This window comes from Falco biarmicus, chromosome 4, assembly GCF_023638135.1.
Source record: "Falco biarmicus isolate bFalBia1 chromosome 4, bFalBia1.pri, whole genome shotgun sequence".
Lineage (NCBI taxonomy): Eukaryota > Metazoa > Chordata > Aves > Falconiformes > Falconidae > Falco > Falco biarmicus.
This window is the reverse complement of record NC_079291.1, coordinates 100,810,256-100,826,278: the sequence shown is the minus strand read 5'-3', so window position 1 is coordinate 100,826,278 and position 16,023 is coordinate 100,810,256. Positions and strand designations below refer to the sequence as shown.

The 16,023-nt window shown below is 44.9% G+C and overlaps 1 long non-coding RNA gene across 1 annotated transcript; it reads left to right on the top strand.

Moving 5' to 3' along the window:
• The first annotated feature begins 4,439 nt into the window (after window positions 1-4,439).
• Window positions 4,440-9,932, top strand: LOC130147401 (uncharacterized). Its single transcript, XR_008821236.1, has 3 exons — window positions 4,440-4,596; window positions 5,687-5,800; window positions 9,665-9,932. It is a non-coding gene; the product is annotated as an uncharacterized LOC130147401 (long non-coding RNA).
• Window positions 9,933-16,023: the final 6,091 nt, after the last annotated feature.

The window sequence follows — 16,023 nt, the reverse complement described above, 5'->3', positions numbered from 1 at the left end:
CAAGAAAATGCATATTTGAAAGCTTTTGAATTAGCTGTGCCTCAGTCTGAGTACCCGGTGAAACTGCTGAGTGATGTTTCCAGTTATACTTGTCAGGTTCCTTTGGAACTTTGAGCATCCAAAGGAAATACTGCAGCAACATCCTCTTCACAAAAGACCTTCCCACCAGAGAAAACAGCCAAACCCTTTCACCTAAAAGGACTCCCAACCACCTAACACCAAACCAACAGTAATCAAAGGAGTGAACAAAGTAAAAAGCTTTCAGAATGAATACTCTTTTAAAAGCACTGACAATAGAGAATTAAAATACATGAAAAAAACCCGGTTTTCCCCTCATGAGGAACCTTCATGGAGGAAGCTCTGCTGGGAGTATGTTTCTTTCACCATTCTATTTTCATATTCATATTCTTAAGATTTCCTAAGTCCATGTAAGAAGAAAGGGACATTTTCTGTAGATCTTTTTCAAACAGCAGCTCTCCTATCAGTCCTGTGAACTCTAACTTTTCCACCTAGGGCAAAGCGTGTCCCTGGTGATTAAAATTCAGCCCAAGGCCTAGATTCAGGTCCTTTGCAATGTCATGGCAAAATTTCCAGCCACTGCAGCATGCATCTTTCCTTTTTTCATGATACCTCTTTCCATTTGGTAGTGGCAAATGGCTGGGGTCTGTGAAACAACACAGAATTGTTCTCAGGGGTGTTCTTCATTCCCCAGATTAAAGGGGAAGTGCGAAATTTTAATAACGCTTCCCTCTGCATCCCTCCTCACAGAGCGGTGGATTGGGGTAAATTGTAAATGCACTTTAATTCTGCTTGCCACAGGTCTAGTAGCTCATTACGCCCTCTGTTTTTTCTCCTGAGACGCTATAGAAATACAACAGTGTAACTAACACTTCTCCTCATTTAGAACCGCAGGTGGTGGGAGTACGTGTGATTTCATTGTCTTTACTTGGTAATTACAGGTCTGTTCTTATTCCCACTGTCTCAGTGGGGTGCTTGCATAGTACACGTGGTTAAGTCCTTTCAGGTGCTTGCAAGGTGGATTAACATGGAATATCGTATCGCTGCAGAACGGCACCCACTCTGGTGTGCCTGTGACCGCTGGAAGGGATGCTGGCACACAGGCCGGTCTATGCTTGTATTGACACAACCACAGCGGGAAGGCTGGCTCAGCCAAAAGTCATCCCAGGAGGGTGAGGATGGCTGGGATTTGGGGTCCACCTTGCAGAGCATGTGTCCATACCCATGAACACAGTGCCTCTGCAGAGGGAGCAAACTGCACTGAGCCCCAGCCTCTGCTGCCCCCCCAGCACGCACACATCAGTTCATCACAGTAACCTTCAAACGCGCTGCATCTTGGTTCCTTTCCCCAGCTGAAGACGTCTGAGAATGTGATATGTGATGAACTATGGGGCAATGGCAGCAAGATTGACGCAGCCTGTGATTTAATGCACGTGGCAGGTCCATATAAAAATGTAAATATTATTATCCCTTGATTTCAGCTTCTAATTCCTCCAGACGTTTGGGGTTGATAAGCCAGGCTCCCTTCAGGTTCTGCCACCTTTCATCAGTGCATATTATGTTTATCAGATGGAAATCAATGTGTAGTAGGAAGGCACATTGCATATACATCCAGTGAATGAGCCTGTGTGTTAACAGTATGTTAATACACCACATTCATGTCATACTTTGAAAAACACGGTAGCAGAAGCCAGTGTTGCTGACAGAGCAGATCCTCTCCGAACTTCTCTTTGAACTCCCTTTTTCCCTTTGAATTGGGATATTTGCATGAAGGCTGGAAGCCCTGTATTTCTCGTGTTAAAGCACTGGTGATCTTTGCCTTTCCTCCATTGGAATAGGCTTGTGAGTTCAAGGACTGAATTCAGCAGAGTTCATAAGCATATGCTTAAACTGATAGGATTAAATCTCGGGTAAGGCAATGAAGCTTAGAGCATGTGTTTATCCTTAAGCACAGGCTTAGATGCTGTGCTGAGTAAGGACTGCAGTACATCTGAAGCAACCCAGAGCCCTTCTTTCCTGGAGTCCTTCTACTCTACTGCTGCCTCTTGGTTAAACAAAGACAAAGGTTGCCTGTGCAGCACACACAAGAACGTCGGGCTGCAAGAGGCATAGAGTCTCTGATGTCTCCAAAGCACTTCCATAGGTGCACAAAGCTATTCTGAGGCATCTGGAAATGATAATGACTTTGTCTTCAATTCTTGTATGGAAAAAGAGAGAAAACCCAGCGCTGTACAGGCTAAAATAGAATCCCCAAAAGGATATGTTTCCAAGAAGATGCTTACAGGAAAGGCTGAACGTATGGGGTGCTAAGGGGCTATCACCTTTGTATTAGTACATTAAATGTGGCAGACAGTCAGAAGTAAGAAGCCAAGGTGCAGATACCTCTGTTCATTTGAAGCACTTGAGATCTGAACTCCTCCACATGCTTTGGACATCACCGATCCCATACACAATTAAATGGTCAGAAGCCACATACGAAAGAAATAACAGCTATGGTTTTACCTGCTATTCCTTAAATGCCTAAAAAGCAATAAAAACCAGAGATGATTTATGGAAAATTGTGATATTATTTTGTCATGGTGGAAGTTTGTTTGTTTGTCTTTAGTAACAGCTTACTCTTTTGTCTCTATAAATCCAATGGCCTCAATGATCTCTGGCATCAGTCTGTATTAGCTCAGCAGTAGCTTCAATGGGGATCTCAAAAGCTTGCTGTTTCCAAAAAATAGCTTAAAAACCAGTGACGATTGTCCTGCCTCTTTCCATCTGAAAGATAACTAGCTAGAAAGATGCCTGGATGACAATCTTACCACAACAGATCTCCAAGAGATCACGGACCATGAGACTGAACTCTCCTTCTCCTGCTGGACCTCTTGGCCCATGGCAGGGCCCATGCATGATGCTCAGAGAGATGCAGTCAGCCAGAGCACGCTGCAGTGCTCACCAGTCCCTCCCCCTGTCTAAAGGCAGCTGAACACCTGAAGATGAGTTTGGCCCTGCAGCTGCCTTCGCTTGCAGTGCAAGAGCAAAATGAAGTGACACATTTTTCTCCAAGGGAATGTAGGAAATGCTGTATATAATAGAAATCACTCTCCATACTCCTCTCTCCATCAATAAATAGGTCCAGTGTGTCCCAGCCCACCTCATAGTCCCCTTCTGATTTTTCATCTTTCTTCTATATTTTCTATATTTTTGCTGTATATGTGCTTATAAATATTGCTATTTAAGAAGGGAACACTCAAAGGATATTCACCTGAGGTCTGAAATATTTTTTTTGTATTATGAGTCTTGGAGAAGGATGCACAAGGCATCAGCAGAATGTTGCACCATGGATTATAGATTGCCGCTCAGCAGTTGGTGGGTTGGCTATTTCTTTTAATTGCTGATACTGTATTTTCAGACCGTGCTGATCTTATGACAAATTTTTTTGCCTACTTTTCTGCAATTAAGCAATTTGGCTGACAGTTTTAAAAGTTGTTTCATAAAATAAATACTCCATTGTACAGATACACATAAGCCTGTACATGTATCGATAGGCATACACACACACATGCAGGCAGGCACACAGACATGCAGGTACATCTTACAGTGGTTCTGAAAAGGGAGATTTTCTTCCATGTAATTTTCAAGCTTTTCTTGTACTAACTGAATACCCCAGTATTTTGCTTTTGCAGACAGCTCTTGTTTGTGAAGAGGTATTTTCCAATATTTTCTTTTAGCTGAAAAGCCCAAATATCCAGTGAAAAGCTGTTTCAGTGAAAACTTTAAGTGTGTGTACATGTGTGTGCACCATTTTCAACCTCAATGTGCAAGTCTCAGTTTCAGCTGCTGAACTCTGAATAAACTGGGCTCACCTCCAAGAGTTACGGCTTTAAGGAGTATAGGTAATTGCACCATTAGCTTTTGATTTGTTTAATTTTTTTCCTTCAGCCTGTTCTGTTAGTTTATCATACATGTGGTCTAATTAAAGCTTCCTGCAGGACATTTCATCCAGAATAAATAATGACATTGCTCAGAAGGGCTCTAGTTACATTTTTTTTTTCTTCCAACTGTGCTGAAAGGGAGGTTGCTGTCTAAAAAAACTGTGCCTGGGTGGAAGAGACAGTTTTATAATTGCATTTCCAGTCTTCTTTGTATTCTTTTGTGTTATATGCTTGTACAAGGAGAAACTGGACAGGCCTGTTGGATAGCAGCCAGGCAGAATTGTCAGAAACAGAGAAAGAGAGAGCAGACTGAAAATGAAATAGGAAGGGGGGAGAGAAATAAAAAATATCTGGAGGATCTCTCCAAACAATGACTTAAGAAAGTGAAAGTGGAGGAGAAAATAGCAATTTCATTTTGTGTCAGTTTCTGAGGTCTGAAAATTGTCTTCTGCTTTCTGTTTTGGTTTTCTTTTTTCCCAGCTGGGACAGAGAAAACTCAAAGTATGGGGCACAGAGGTTTCAGAAATGCACACAGGACAAAACACTTGGTTTCTGACTAAAGCCCAAGCGCTGAGAAACCAGGGTGCACGGTGAAGAAAGATGGCTGGGGCTTGGAAGTTGAAGCTCTAGTAGTCTGAAGGTCATACTCCTATTCTGGGTGAGAGCAGCATTTCTTGGTTTGGGATTTCTGTAAATTAATTCATTCATTAATTAATCAGTAAATACATATTCTATATCGCTGTGAGCCAGGCAGAGACAGGATCAGCATACCCAAATCTAGGGACAATACCTTGACCTTCATGCTGCTGAGTGTGAAGGGCTTTTCTAATTTTCTGTCTTCTTCTCATCTTTTCTAAGTCTCTGCAGGTTTCAATTTCCCAAGCTGATGTACTAGAAAGCTGATAGCAAGCAGGTTAACCCTGCTTTGAGCATGGGTGGGACTAGGTGACCTCCAGAGATCCCATCCAACCTGACTTTTTCTGTGATTCTGTTAACATCAGTCACGAAAACATCCATCTACGAGCACTAGCTAGCAGTACTCTTTGTTCCAGAAAGCCCACAAGTCATGGTCAGGCAGCCTTCGAAACTGGTAAACAAAGAAAAGAAAGAATAAAAGGGAGGCGAAGTAATCCCTTCGAGCCTTGGGATGTGATTATTTGTGCAGGGGCAGATTGAGAACAACTGAAATGAAAGGAGAAAAGTAAATGCGGGTCCGTGAGAAGCTGAATGGTGAGCACGTCTCTTCCACGCTTTCCTTGAAGGCACAGCATGTAGATGTACTTTATTCATAATGACAATATGATGTGATTCATAGCAATTGCTTCTTCCCAGTAAATTATTCTAGATGTGTTGTTGCGCACGTTGCAATGGCACAAATGAATGATGTTAAAATACTGAGCAGACAAAATGATAACACCTGTTACGGAGCCACTTAGAAACCAGAGTGCACGGAGGCATTTGTACCTGTCTCTATCACACATTGTGAGTTACACATCTTAGGATGGTTTATGAAGGAGAAGGCAATTTCTGTTATTCTGTATTAAAACATTTCTCAGGGTTCCCTTAATTTACAGACATCCTCTCTCTGTTTACTTGACATCAGCTCCTGCTCTCTGGCAGGCAGTGAAGGAGAGAATTCACAGCTGGCTCAGCGCTCACATTTCCTACCCAGGTCAGGTCTGGGGGGAGCAGAGTAACAGCATCTCCACATGTACATGTACTGATGTATTTTCAATCCTGCCCCACAGCAGCACACAATTACCCAGACGGAAGAGAAGCAGGAGCTGTACCCCTTTCCAAGGCACAGTGGGGCAGCTGAGGCTACGAACTGACACGAGCGGTAATGGCATCACCTCCTCAGGGTAATGATGTCCTGAATCTCCAGTGCTTTGCACAGATGCTCAACACCTGTATGGGAGTCAGGCAGGTCAACGCCCTGGTGGGCCTCTAAAAACCTAATTCACTGCTTCCTCATGCCAGTGGAAGAGTGGCGATGGCCATGGCCATCCCAGGCTAGGGCTCTGTGCCTTCCACAGGCTCTCACCGACAGTCTCAAAGGACTGATGTCATTCAAGGCAGAGCAGCCAAAACTTAGGCCATGATGGTAGGTGGCTTTCTTTGAGGGAATAGCAGACAGCACTGGCTCCCAGCCCTCGGCTCCCAGGTACACAATCGTCCAGTGACAGCAGTGCTGGTGGGAGCTCCGCTCTTGCCATGCCGTTTTCACAGTGGTAGGTAGACCACAGTGCTGTCACCATGGAGAGACACAGGAGGGTTACCCCCTTACACTGCCCTGAGAACATCTACCTTCAATGGCAAAGCCAAGAGCACAGTCAGGTTTTGGGGTTGGGTTTTTTTGCAGGGGAGTGGGAGATGGAACAGCTTTTCTCTGATTTCTAAGGAAACTGATTTAATTGCCTGGCCAGACATCACCTGTCAGCTGCCTCCCACGGAAATGGAGCCCTAGCCCTAATAGCTTTACTGGGGTTTCTGGGCCAGTTTCTAGCCTTGCAAGTGAGGCACTAAGTTAAATTTCTTTTCGTTTTCCTCTCCTCCTTGTTCTTTTTCCTTGATGCAGCTTTTTCCTTGATGCAGCTACCTGCATTCTCTCCTAATGCTCACAAGTGCCTCTTCCATCCAGAGGCAGCTGGAGAACTTGCTCCTCTAAGCACCAGACAATTAACAATGAGACAAACTCTCCTGTTTGCTTGCTTTTTCACTCATTCGTCCCCTTTCACGCTGTCTAGTGCAGCAAGAAAGCGTGTAGCAAGGTCTTGACCAAACACTTTGAACTGCAATCATCTTGGGATACCCAAGGAAGCTAATTACCAGCTTTGTTTCTCTCTCCCCTACCCCTTCTTCCCTCCGATGACAAGGGGATGAAGTGGATACTCAGCATATCTTCTTGTAGACAGAAAGGCCCATATTTCCCTCTCTCTTTCCCCGCTAAGGAGTCTCCTGTGAGATATACCCAGTGCCCTCTGCTAACAGTTCTGACATCTCTCCCCTTAACTAGCCTAGTCCCTCTGGGAAGTGCTGGGGAAGTAATTGGGCTCCCACCAAACTTTGAAGATCAGGTTGTTTCAGGAAGGTTTGTCAGCATGGAGACAGATGCCAGGGCCTCCAGGTAAGATGCCTGGCTTTGCCAAGGAAAAAGACAAGCTAAGAAGCTTTTAAAAGCCCAGTATTGCTGTGCTCTGCCCCCCTGCACTGTCTGCTCACCCTGTCTGCTAGCTGCAGCATTGGTATGATGGAGCCATGCCACAAGCATGTAGGACAGACCAGTAAGGGCAAGGAAAATGCATATACCATCCTGGAAGACCACCACTGCCTCTTTTATTGTGGTAATTTCTGCTTTAAGACACAGACATCACTGTTTATCATCGAACCTGGCCCTCTTTCCCGATTACCAGCGTGCAGTAAGAGGTTCCTCATTTTTATGGAAGGTGAAGGGTAATTAATTCCATAACAAAGCAGGCATTAGCTGTGACAACTGCTGCCTGAGGGATTCCCATCCTGTTTAGCAACATCCATCTCTGGTTTGATAGCTGTGGAGCAGGTGGCCAAGGCAGAATGCAGAAATGCCCAGGTAACAGCTCAAGGAGGTCCCCAGAGAAGGCAGGCAGCTGGAGGGGCAGGCAATGAGCCCTTCTCCATGCACTCCTGAGGGGCTGAGCAAGGGCTGCTTCCACCCCAGCCCTCGAGAGGGGTTTTTGCCCCAGGAGGAAAGCAATAAGGAGGGGATCTGAAGAGCAATGCTAAAGGAGGCTGTGGAAGATGGAGAGGGAAAAGGCAGGAGAAAACAGGCTTTCACTGAGAGCTGAGAAGATCCAGTCTGGCCAGTACAAGGGCAGTGAACAGCCCTGAAGCTTTCTTATGGCTCTTTCTGCATCTCTTCCTAAATACAGCTCCCTTCCATCCATGTGTGTACAGGACGCTGCCTATGGTTGCGACAGCTTGTGTGGGGTTAGTGTTCACATTACAGAGACCAGAAAGTCCTAGTACAGCTCCTCCAACTTCACCTCTGAACCAGACTCGCTGTGTCCTAGGTCCTGCAGCCCTCAGAAAGCTTTGGCTGTTTCCAAAGGTGTAGCAAGCCTGCTTTGTGACCTGAAACATGATGTCTTGAAGCTTCATTGTAGACTCTTCCTACAAAGCTGGATAAGAGGACAGGTCCAGATCTGTAGCCCCAGAAAACTAAGACCCCGTTTGCAGACATAATCTGCCTCTTATTTTTACCTGCAGATCACTGTACAGCAGTGAAAAGCCTAGTTAAACCAATCCCTGGACATGTTTAAAGCTTTGTGCAAATATTAGCTAATCAATCCTCAAAAATCCCTCTCTGTACTAAGCAAGTAAATGTTGCTGGGCCTGATTCAGTCTTGTAGTGCAACACAGCCTCACCGGTCCCAGGTGGGAGCAGGTCAAACAGGAGCAAGCACACAATTGCACCAGCTCAGAGGAGACAGGCTTTCCAGCATCCATCTCAGCACTTCCACTGCCTAAAATAACTGTTGGCAGAGTGTTGCTTTAGACTCCAGTGCCTAAGACTATTTTGCCCCAGGCACTCTAGTTTCCCTGTAATCCAGCATACAGTCTCTGCCTCCTCCAGCCCTGTTCAAGACCTGATCCTTTCCTCTCGTAATCTTGCCACAGCCACCACTTGACCTTACAAACTGGTTTCTTGGACTCCAGCTATCTCCCTTACGTCTCTGTTTTTTGACTGTGCCTTGCCCTTTGGGTTGACGCATCTCTGGCTTTCCTTGGTTTCTACCCAAGGGAGCTGATTCCTGTCTTAGTTTCCTTCACTCCACTCCTTGGGTCTCTAAATTGCTCCAGCCAGGTCAAGCCCATTTTTGCAAGGCATTTCCCAGCAGGGTCCTTTAGCATCTCAGCTCTGCAGTGAAGCTGAATATTTGGACAGGGTCCTGGGACCCAAGTGGTCCCTTTCCTGGCAGTACCTGTTCGCAGTGGTGGAGCCCTGAGCTCAGCTGGGGGGGAATGCACTTACAGCCCCCCTCCTCACATACTGCATTCACTGCTCTGAAAACATGAGACCCATTTTCCGAGAAAGCTCCCACCCCTTTTATTTAACTATATGCACTGAAGAGTCACATACCCCTAAGTCAGCATCCTGGGTTTGCTCCTGCCTCCCTGCCCAGGGTAGGTCTGCTTTTGCTTTAGGATCCTGCTTTTACCATCATCTTCTGTTCCTCCCTGTGGCTGTTACCCTCCATATGGCTGTAATCCCACCGTCTTAACAATGCTGGAGGGAACCTTGTGCATTATCAAGTGCGCATTTGCAACCTCTTCAGTCCTGGTAGGCTGGGCTGTCTGTACAGTGAGGAGGGCTGAGGGAGATTTCACTACCAGGCTTACGTAAACAGCACAGCCCTTGACTTTTACATGCTTTCTCAACAGCAGTGTGCTTTATACACAGATTTCTTTTGGACTCTACATTACAAATGCTTTATTGATGCCAGCTGTATCAACAGCTGGGTTCCTCATCTGCAGTGGTTTTGTATAGCCTGAAGTCTTTAGGTTTGCCTTCATGGACCAGAGATCATTAGCAGTGAGAATCCTTCAAATGTTGACTTGGCTAATTTGTCTGTCAATGGGGTCTGTGTTGCAATTTAATACGAAGCTGAGAATGTGAAATTGAGTGACTGTTGCATTATCCCATAGGGATGGCCTTGGTGCTAACTGAGAGGATTTTTGCTTTTCAGAACAACTGAAGGTCAACAGGCCACCAGGCTCAGGATGAAGATAGGACTGTACCCCATCCTCTTCTGAGAGTCCATCTGCATTGCAAGTTTAGAAAAACCACTTTCTGGTTGACTGCTCCTTGTTATGTGTAGGCTGGGCTGTGGGAAACTGTCAGGCTTTGAAGAAAACTCATGGTTTTCTAGTGTCTGAGAACCAGACACTCCCTTCTCTACAGAAAATGAAGGTGGCCATAAGCACTGGCCAAGAAAAATTTGCATCAGTGGGTGTTGCTGCTTTGGTTCAGCATTTTATCTCATTTACTCAGCCTCCAGCAGAGCTGGGCAGATACTGCAAAAAGAACAGGAAAACAAATCTCCCCTCCAGCATCTGCTCATATGCAGAAGTAAATTCATTTTATGCTTCTCTGTTGTTGAAAGCTCAGACTGAAAGAACAGTGGTGCTGCTGGCTTGGCCATCTGTCTGGGGCTGGGATCTGAGGGCGCTCCCCAGTCTTGCCACAGGTTTCTTGCTTTGCCTCAAATTAGACAAATAAACTATTTATGTCTCAGCTTTTAAGCTGTAAAATGGGGCTGCTGCTTCTCTGTTCTCCCAGGGATACCTTCTCCCAGCCAGCAGAGGAGCTGGTTACTGAGGCCATCTGGGACTTCAAAGAAAAATGCTGTTAGATGTGCCCAGCCATCCTGGCATGAAGAGAGGTACCCACAGCAAAGGACACCTCCCCCAGTATCTGTTGAGACAAGTTCTAGGACATGGCTCTGTTGCCTGCAAAACTGCTTCTCCATGCCATCCTGCATTAGACACACTGCAACTAAAGCAATCAAGATGTCCAGCAAAAGCATGGCAACTCATTTACTGTCCTGGATACTCACAAGTTAAAACAACAAGACTCACATCTTTGTGTTCACTTTAAGCCTTCTTGAACCAAAACTAACTTTTCTGGTCTTTCTTTATTTTTTGCTTCTCCTGATATTGTATGTGTTTATTATCAAAATAAATAAGTGCATGAGATACAGAAAAGAAGCAATGGGAAAAGGTTTGTTGCAGGGAGTTCCCCCTTGAAGCCTCCATCTCCTCCTACGGAGCCTAGATAAAAGCCTCTTGAGGAAGATAACAGAATAATAAGCCAGGCTACTAAAGTGGGGAACAATCAGGAATCAAGTAAGATGGAAAGTCTTAAAAATAGTAATAATAAAAACAAGAATGAAAGCGATATTTCAACAGCACTGGTGCTGAACAGATCACAGTTTTTAAGCCAAAAGTGTGGTTTGCAGATGATAATAAAAATAATTAACGTCAAGACTCTTCCTTATTCTTCCACCCTTTGCTCCCACCTACAGAATCTCACAGGATCCTGTGACACAAAAGCAAATTTTATCATGTTGGTTTTATCTTGCGCAGTTTAATACAGCAGTTTTAAGGCTTGGGCTGTGGACTTCATGAAAGCGTGGTTAGTTTGGCTGAGGACTAGGCTCTACAGGGATCCTCCTTTCCTTTACTGTCGTCACAAAGACTTGCTGGAAAAAAAAAATGTCTATATTTTGAAATATGACCCTTCAGCTTATGCAACACAGCACAGTAATTCCCAGGTCAGGTCTCTACCTGTTGCTCTCTAATACTAGTGGATAGAATGATTTTGGCCTCGCTTTGCTCCTGACTAGAGGAAGAGAAGTGTGTTTTTTACAAGGAATACTCATTTCAAACAGATCAGCCTTTTTAATCCTCCCCTTTGTGCCTGCCATAAGACCCATCCACCTGGGCCAGATTCAGAAACACATTTCACATCCTCACAGGGACAGTGGTTCTTTTCCCCAGCTGCTATCAGCATCCCTCTCGTGGGGTACCAGGGTTCTTGCACGAAGCCAGGATCAGTCACGCCAGATGTGAAGGGCCAAGGCTCTCAAACACAGTGCAGGAGTGGGATTTTGAGGGAAATGCTTTGAAGAAGGACTATCTGAAGTAGCATAGTCCCCTGCTTCTCTGGTGCTGGAGTGTGTACCTGAAGCAGGAAGGTCAAAGACTAACTTTTTGGATGAATCATTGCTAGGGCTTAAAACCTGTGCATCCAGGGGACTGGCAATTGCTGGCATGGCTGGATTGGATTATTGCTATGCTTTGGCCCAAGAAGTCCGCCAATGATCTGGCTCTTGGAAACTGTTTCTTTTGGAGATTTTGACAATGGAGACAGTTGTTTCTTTGACAAGTGATTTTAGTTCTTTACCAAGTATGCTGGAAATCACAGTTCCCAGAACGTGGTCAGCATTGAGCAGTTTCCCTGCTTACAGCCCCCAAAACTGCCTTTTCCAGAAAGTCCAATGGCCTAAAGAGCATCTTCACCTGCTATTTCACACCCCACATGGGATCCACTCATATTTTGGTTCTCCCCACCATGCCCCGCTGCCAAGTCTCTCACCAAGGCTTTGCAAACTCAATCAGTCTCCTAAGAAATGTCTCAGTAGAGCTGTGACTTGTACCAGGCCATACCCTACGCAGTGCCTTCTACTGTTTCAGGTCTCTTGCTCCTCCTGATTATTCAGGGCTCTGCTAGAATTTTAAGCAAGATCCCTGATGACACATCTACCGGCATCCACCTTTCAATATGACATATAATGACTCAGCTAAGTGTTGCAACACAGAGCCAACATGTTTTGTTTTTTTTTTTAAATAAATTATGAATAGGTTGGTTTTCTTTAAATATCTGATCTGCTTTAGTCATTAACCTTAGTGCATCGCTGCACTAGCAACTGCCAGTACTGACTGACGTGTGAGCATGCCATCTATATCTTGCATGTAGCATTTGGGGTCTGGGGGAATCTCTTCTCTGCCTGGGAAGAAAATACCTTGTTATAAAGGCCAGGCTCTGAGTGGGATGGGGAGGGAATGGAGAAGGGTGCAAGGGGGAGTTATCCGCTCCCTTCCTCCTGACTTAATTCAGCAGAGCATATCCAGGGAGTGGGGCTTGGATTTCACAGCTCAGTGGCAAATGCTGTGTAAATCTGGCAGTGTTTTTGCTTCTGATGCACTCAGGTGGAGCTAGCAAAATGTGCTGCTGTTTGGGGGTGATGGTTTTTAAATTCCTCTCCCTCAAGCACTCCCCAGGCCCCCTTTTCCATAACTGAGGTCATTTCTGCAGGACCCTCAGCTCCATGTGACTGAGGCAATGTACCTAAGGGGGTGGCTCATCCTCTCGGCTGTCTTAGTGGGTTAAATGTGATGAGACATGGAGGGACAGGAGATCCCAGATGCTATGTGACTCAGGCTTGGGGCTATTTACCTATGCAGAGTTTTCAGGGCTCACTTTCACTGTAAAAACTTTAAAAAAAAATCATGGTTAAATATGAAAGTGCATAGATTTTCTCGCTCAGCTGAGCTCCTGATCAGCATAGGCCTGCCAGTTCCTTGCTACAGAAAAATGCCCAACCGGCTTGGCCTTGTTTACACCATCACCAGTAATTTGGTACAGCCAGAGGAGAGCTGTGTTACCCTCAAAACAAATTTTTTGGCATGACCCGTAGAAGCTTTTGCTTGGTATTTTGCCTTTAAAACAGAGAGAGGATTAAAAAAAAAGTACTTTTCCCTGGGGCGCCATCAGATGCTAATAAAATCTTTAATTAATTCAGATTCGGATGGGCTCACATTTCTCTCGCTAGCTCACAACTTCAATCAAGTTTTTTTTTTTCTTTTTGTGATGCTGCTTTCATGCCACTTTTCACTGCATTTCTGATTTATTTGGAGTTGTGCTATATGGGCATATTGGCAGGAAAGGCTGGGATAAAAGAAGACTAGCATGAGAGAAATCATTGCACAGGATGTATTTTCTGGTGTTTTTTTTTTCTTTTTCAGAAGAAAACCCAAAAAGTCCTATTGCTGTTATGAATCCCCCAGGAACTTTTTAAATTACAGACAATTTGCTTGATTGGACTGCACTGGTCTTAAGCATTAAAGAGAGACAAATCACTCTTAACAAACATTAAATCAAATAAGATAGACAGAAATCTTGATAATGTGAAATGAATTCTGTAAAATTAAGACATCTGCTCAATGCTCACACCATAATAAAGCAATAATCTCCCTGAAATGGGGCCTGTCTCATTATCAGTTTGATGACTGGTGTGAATGATTTTATCTAATAGTGGTTAACTGAAAAGAAATAGGTGATACATTTTTTTCTCTCACCCCCCCCAAAAAAAGGGCCCTGTCTGCCTAGCTGTCGGTCCTTCCCGGGTCAATCTCCCCATTCACTTGCCTGTAAGGGGTATAGAAATTGTTGCAGGATGGTCAGAGAAAAGCATTTCAGATGCCTTCCTCCAAAGGCAGCCAAAAGACTTTCCCCTGGAGCTTCAGAGCTGCTAGTCTAAAAATGGAGGCAGGGAGGAGATGTCTTCCAGCAGGGAGAGGCTGTGCCACTGAATACCTCCTCCCAGTGCTCCCAGCCCCAGCTCTGCTTGCCAGGGGCTCCCTGGGAGCTGGTGAGTAAAGCAGGCTGCTGGCCAGGATGGATGCGAAGCGCGAGGTGAAGGAGGGCACTTAGGAAGGGCTGATTTCATTTACAGACTTTCATTTCCCTTCCTACCTCAGCATCTTGCTGGAATGATCTCAGACAATAACCTGACCTGGAGTCTCTGCTCCTACTCTGTGCTCTTAAATGGTTGATCAATAAGCCCAGGAAGGAAGAAACAACCATGTGCTTCAATTTCCTTAAAATATACATGTAGGCTTTGTACAGCAGCTAGGGATTGAATTCAGTGCTCAGAAGACTGAGGAGCATTTACAAGTGCTTCGCTCCCACGACACTTGCCTGCTCCTGCTCCCTGCTCCTGAGCTGTCCCTGCAGGAACCTACCCGTGATGCTGCACTTCTGCAAGGGGTTGTAGTCTTTCTCTCTTTTCTTCTTCCAGGCTCTTGGCACAACTTCTATATGGAAAAGAGAGATTTAACTGGATGAGAAATGCTGTTTTCCCCTGACGCTTTAGGGATCATGCCTCTGAATGCACCTTCACCCAATCTGCTGTGAATTACCAGGAGGTGATCTACCCTGCATGTGTCTTGCAATCTTGCTGCAGATCACAGAGCACTGTCTACTGCATAAACAAAGTGCCATGGCCTAGGGCAATATTATAATTGAATAGATAGAACAGATTATTATCTGTTTGATGTGCAGCACAGAGCTGCAGCACTCCCTATCATATTCCAGCAGACCGAAGCCAGGGACTCTTTCTAAAGCATCCGTACAACCAGGAAATGTAAGCAAAAAGCTCTCAAAATAGTAATAATAACACAACATATCTCTAGGGCTGACAAGTATGTTGAGTACTGCAGTTTCACCCGTAATCTGTCATAAAGTTAGACAGTTCTATCAATGGGGAAATAAACAGCAGGGATAATAAAAGGTGAGTGCTGAATAGCAACCCTTCAGCTCCCTCCAGGCTTTATTAGGATAATTGATTTTGGAACATTAATAAGGATATTGATTAGCTTTAAGGAATTGAAACTCAGGGGGAGGGAGGGAGGGAGCAGGAGAGGAGTGAGCCGTTGCTCTTGGCTACAGACTCGTGGTGGGAGCAGGAGCCCTGTTACGAAGAGTCGATCAGCTGTGCCGAGGGATTAACTTTTATCTTCGACGTGAATTAGGGAAGTGGTTTCTGCAAGTATGCCATCCACATGATGAGGACCTGAGAAATTACAGAGCAAGAGTGCTTCAAATGTCGTGAGGCTTGCCTTGCCGTCGGTAACCTCACAGGCAGTTTCCATCTCGAGATTCAGCATTTTGAAGTAGGCAGAGCCGTAGTTTGACCACAGCTGGTCTAGGGCAGAGAAAGTCAAGCTGGAGGTCTACATGGAGGAGGCTTCCATGCAGCACGGAACTGATTAGATCAGGAGTGTAATCAGCTCCCTGAACTTGCAAAGTGAGGTTTCACTGATCAGTGAATTTCCAGCCTAAAAAAAACCACCCTCATAAATATGGAATTTCACTTTCTTTGGTTTCAAGATCAAGTGATTCACGTGATTATTTTTTCCTTGAGAATTTTAAACACTGACTTTCTGATACCTTTTAAAAGAAGACAATTGTTTCCAGCCACAGAGTGAACAAAGTCATGGGCATCATGTTCACTCTTGCAGTAAAACAGCCCTGAGTAATGGTACTACAACATGTGGCAAAATAAGAGCAAACTTGCATTTCAGATGCTGTCGTGACTTAACAGAAATGTCAGGTGGTTCTTCAGGATCTTGCTTTGATTGATTTAAAGATGAACTTGGACCTGAACATAGCTGCTGGCCAGGTTTCCCATATCGTATCTTGAACTTGCAAGTTGCTACACTCAATGCTCTACACAAACACATGTACATATTAAAAGGAGGT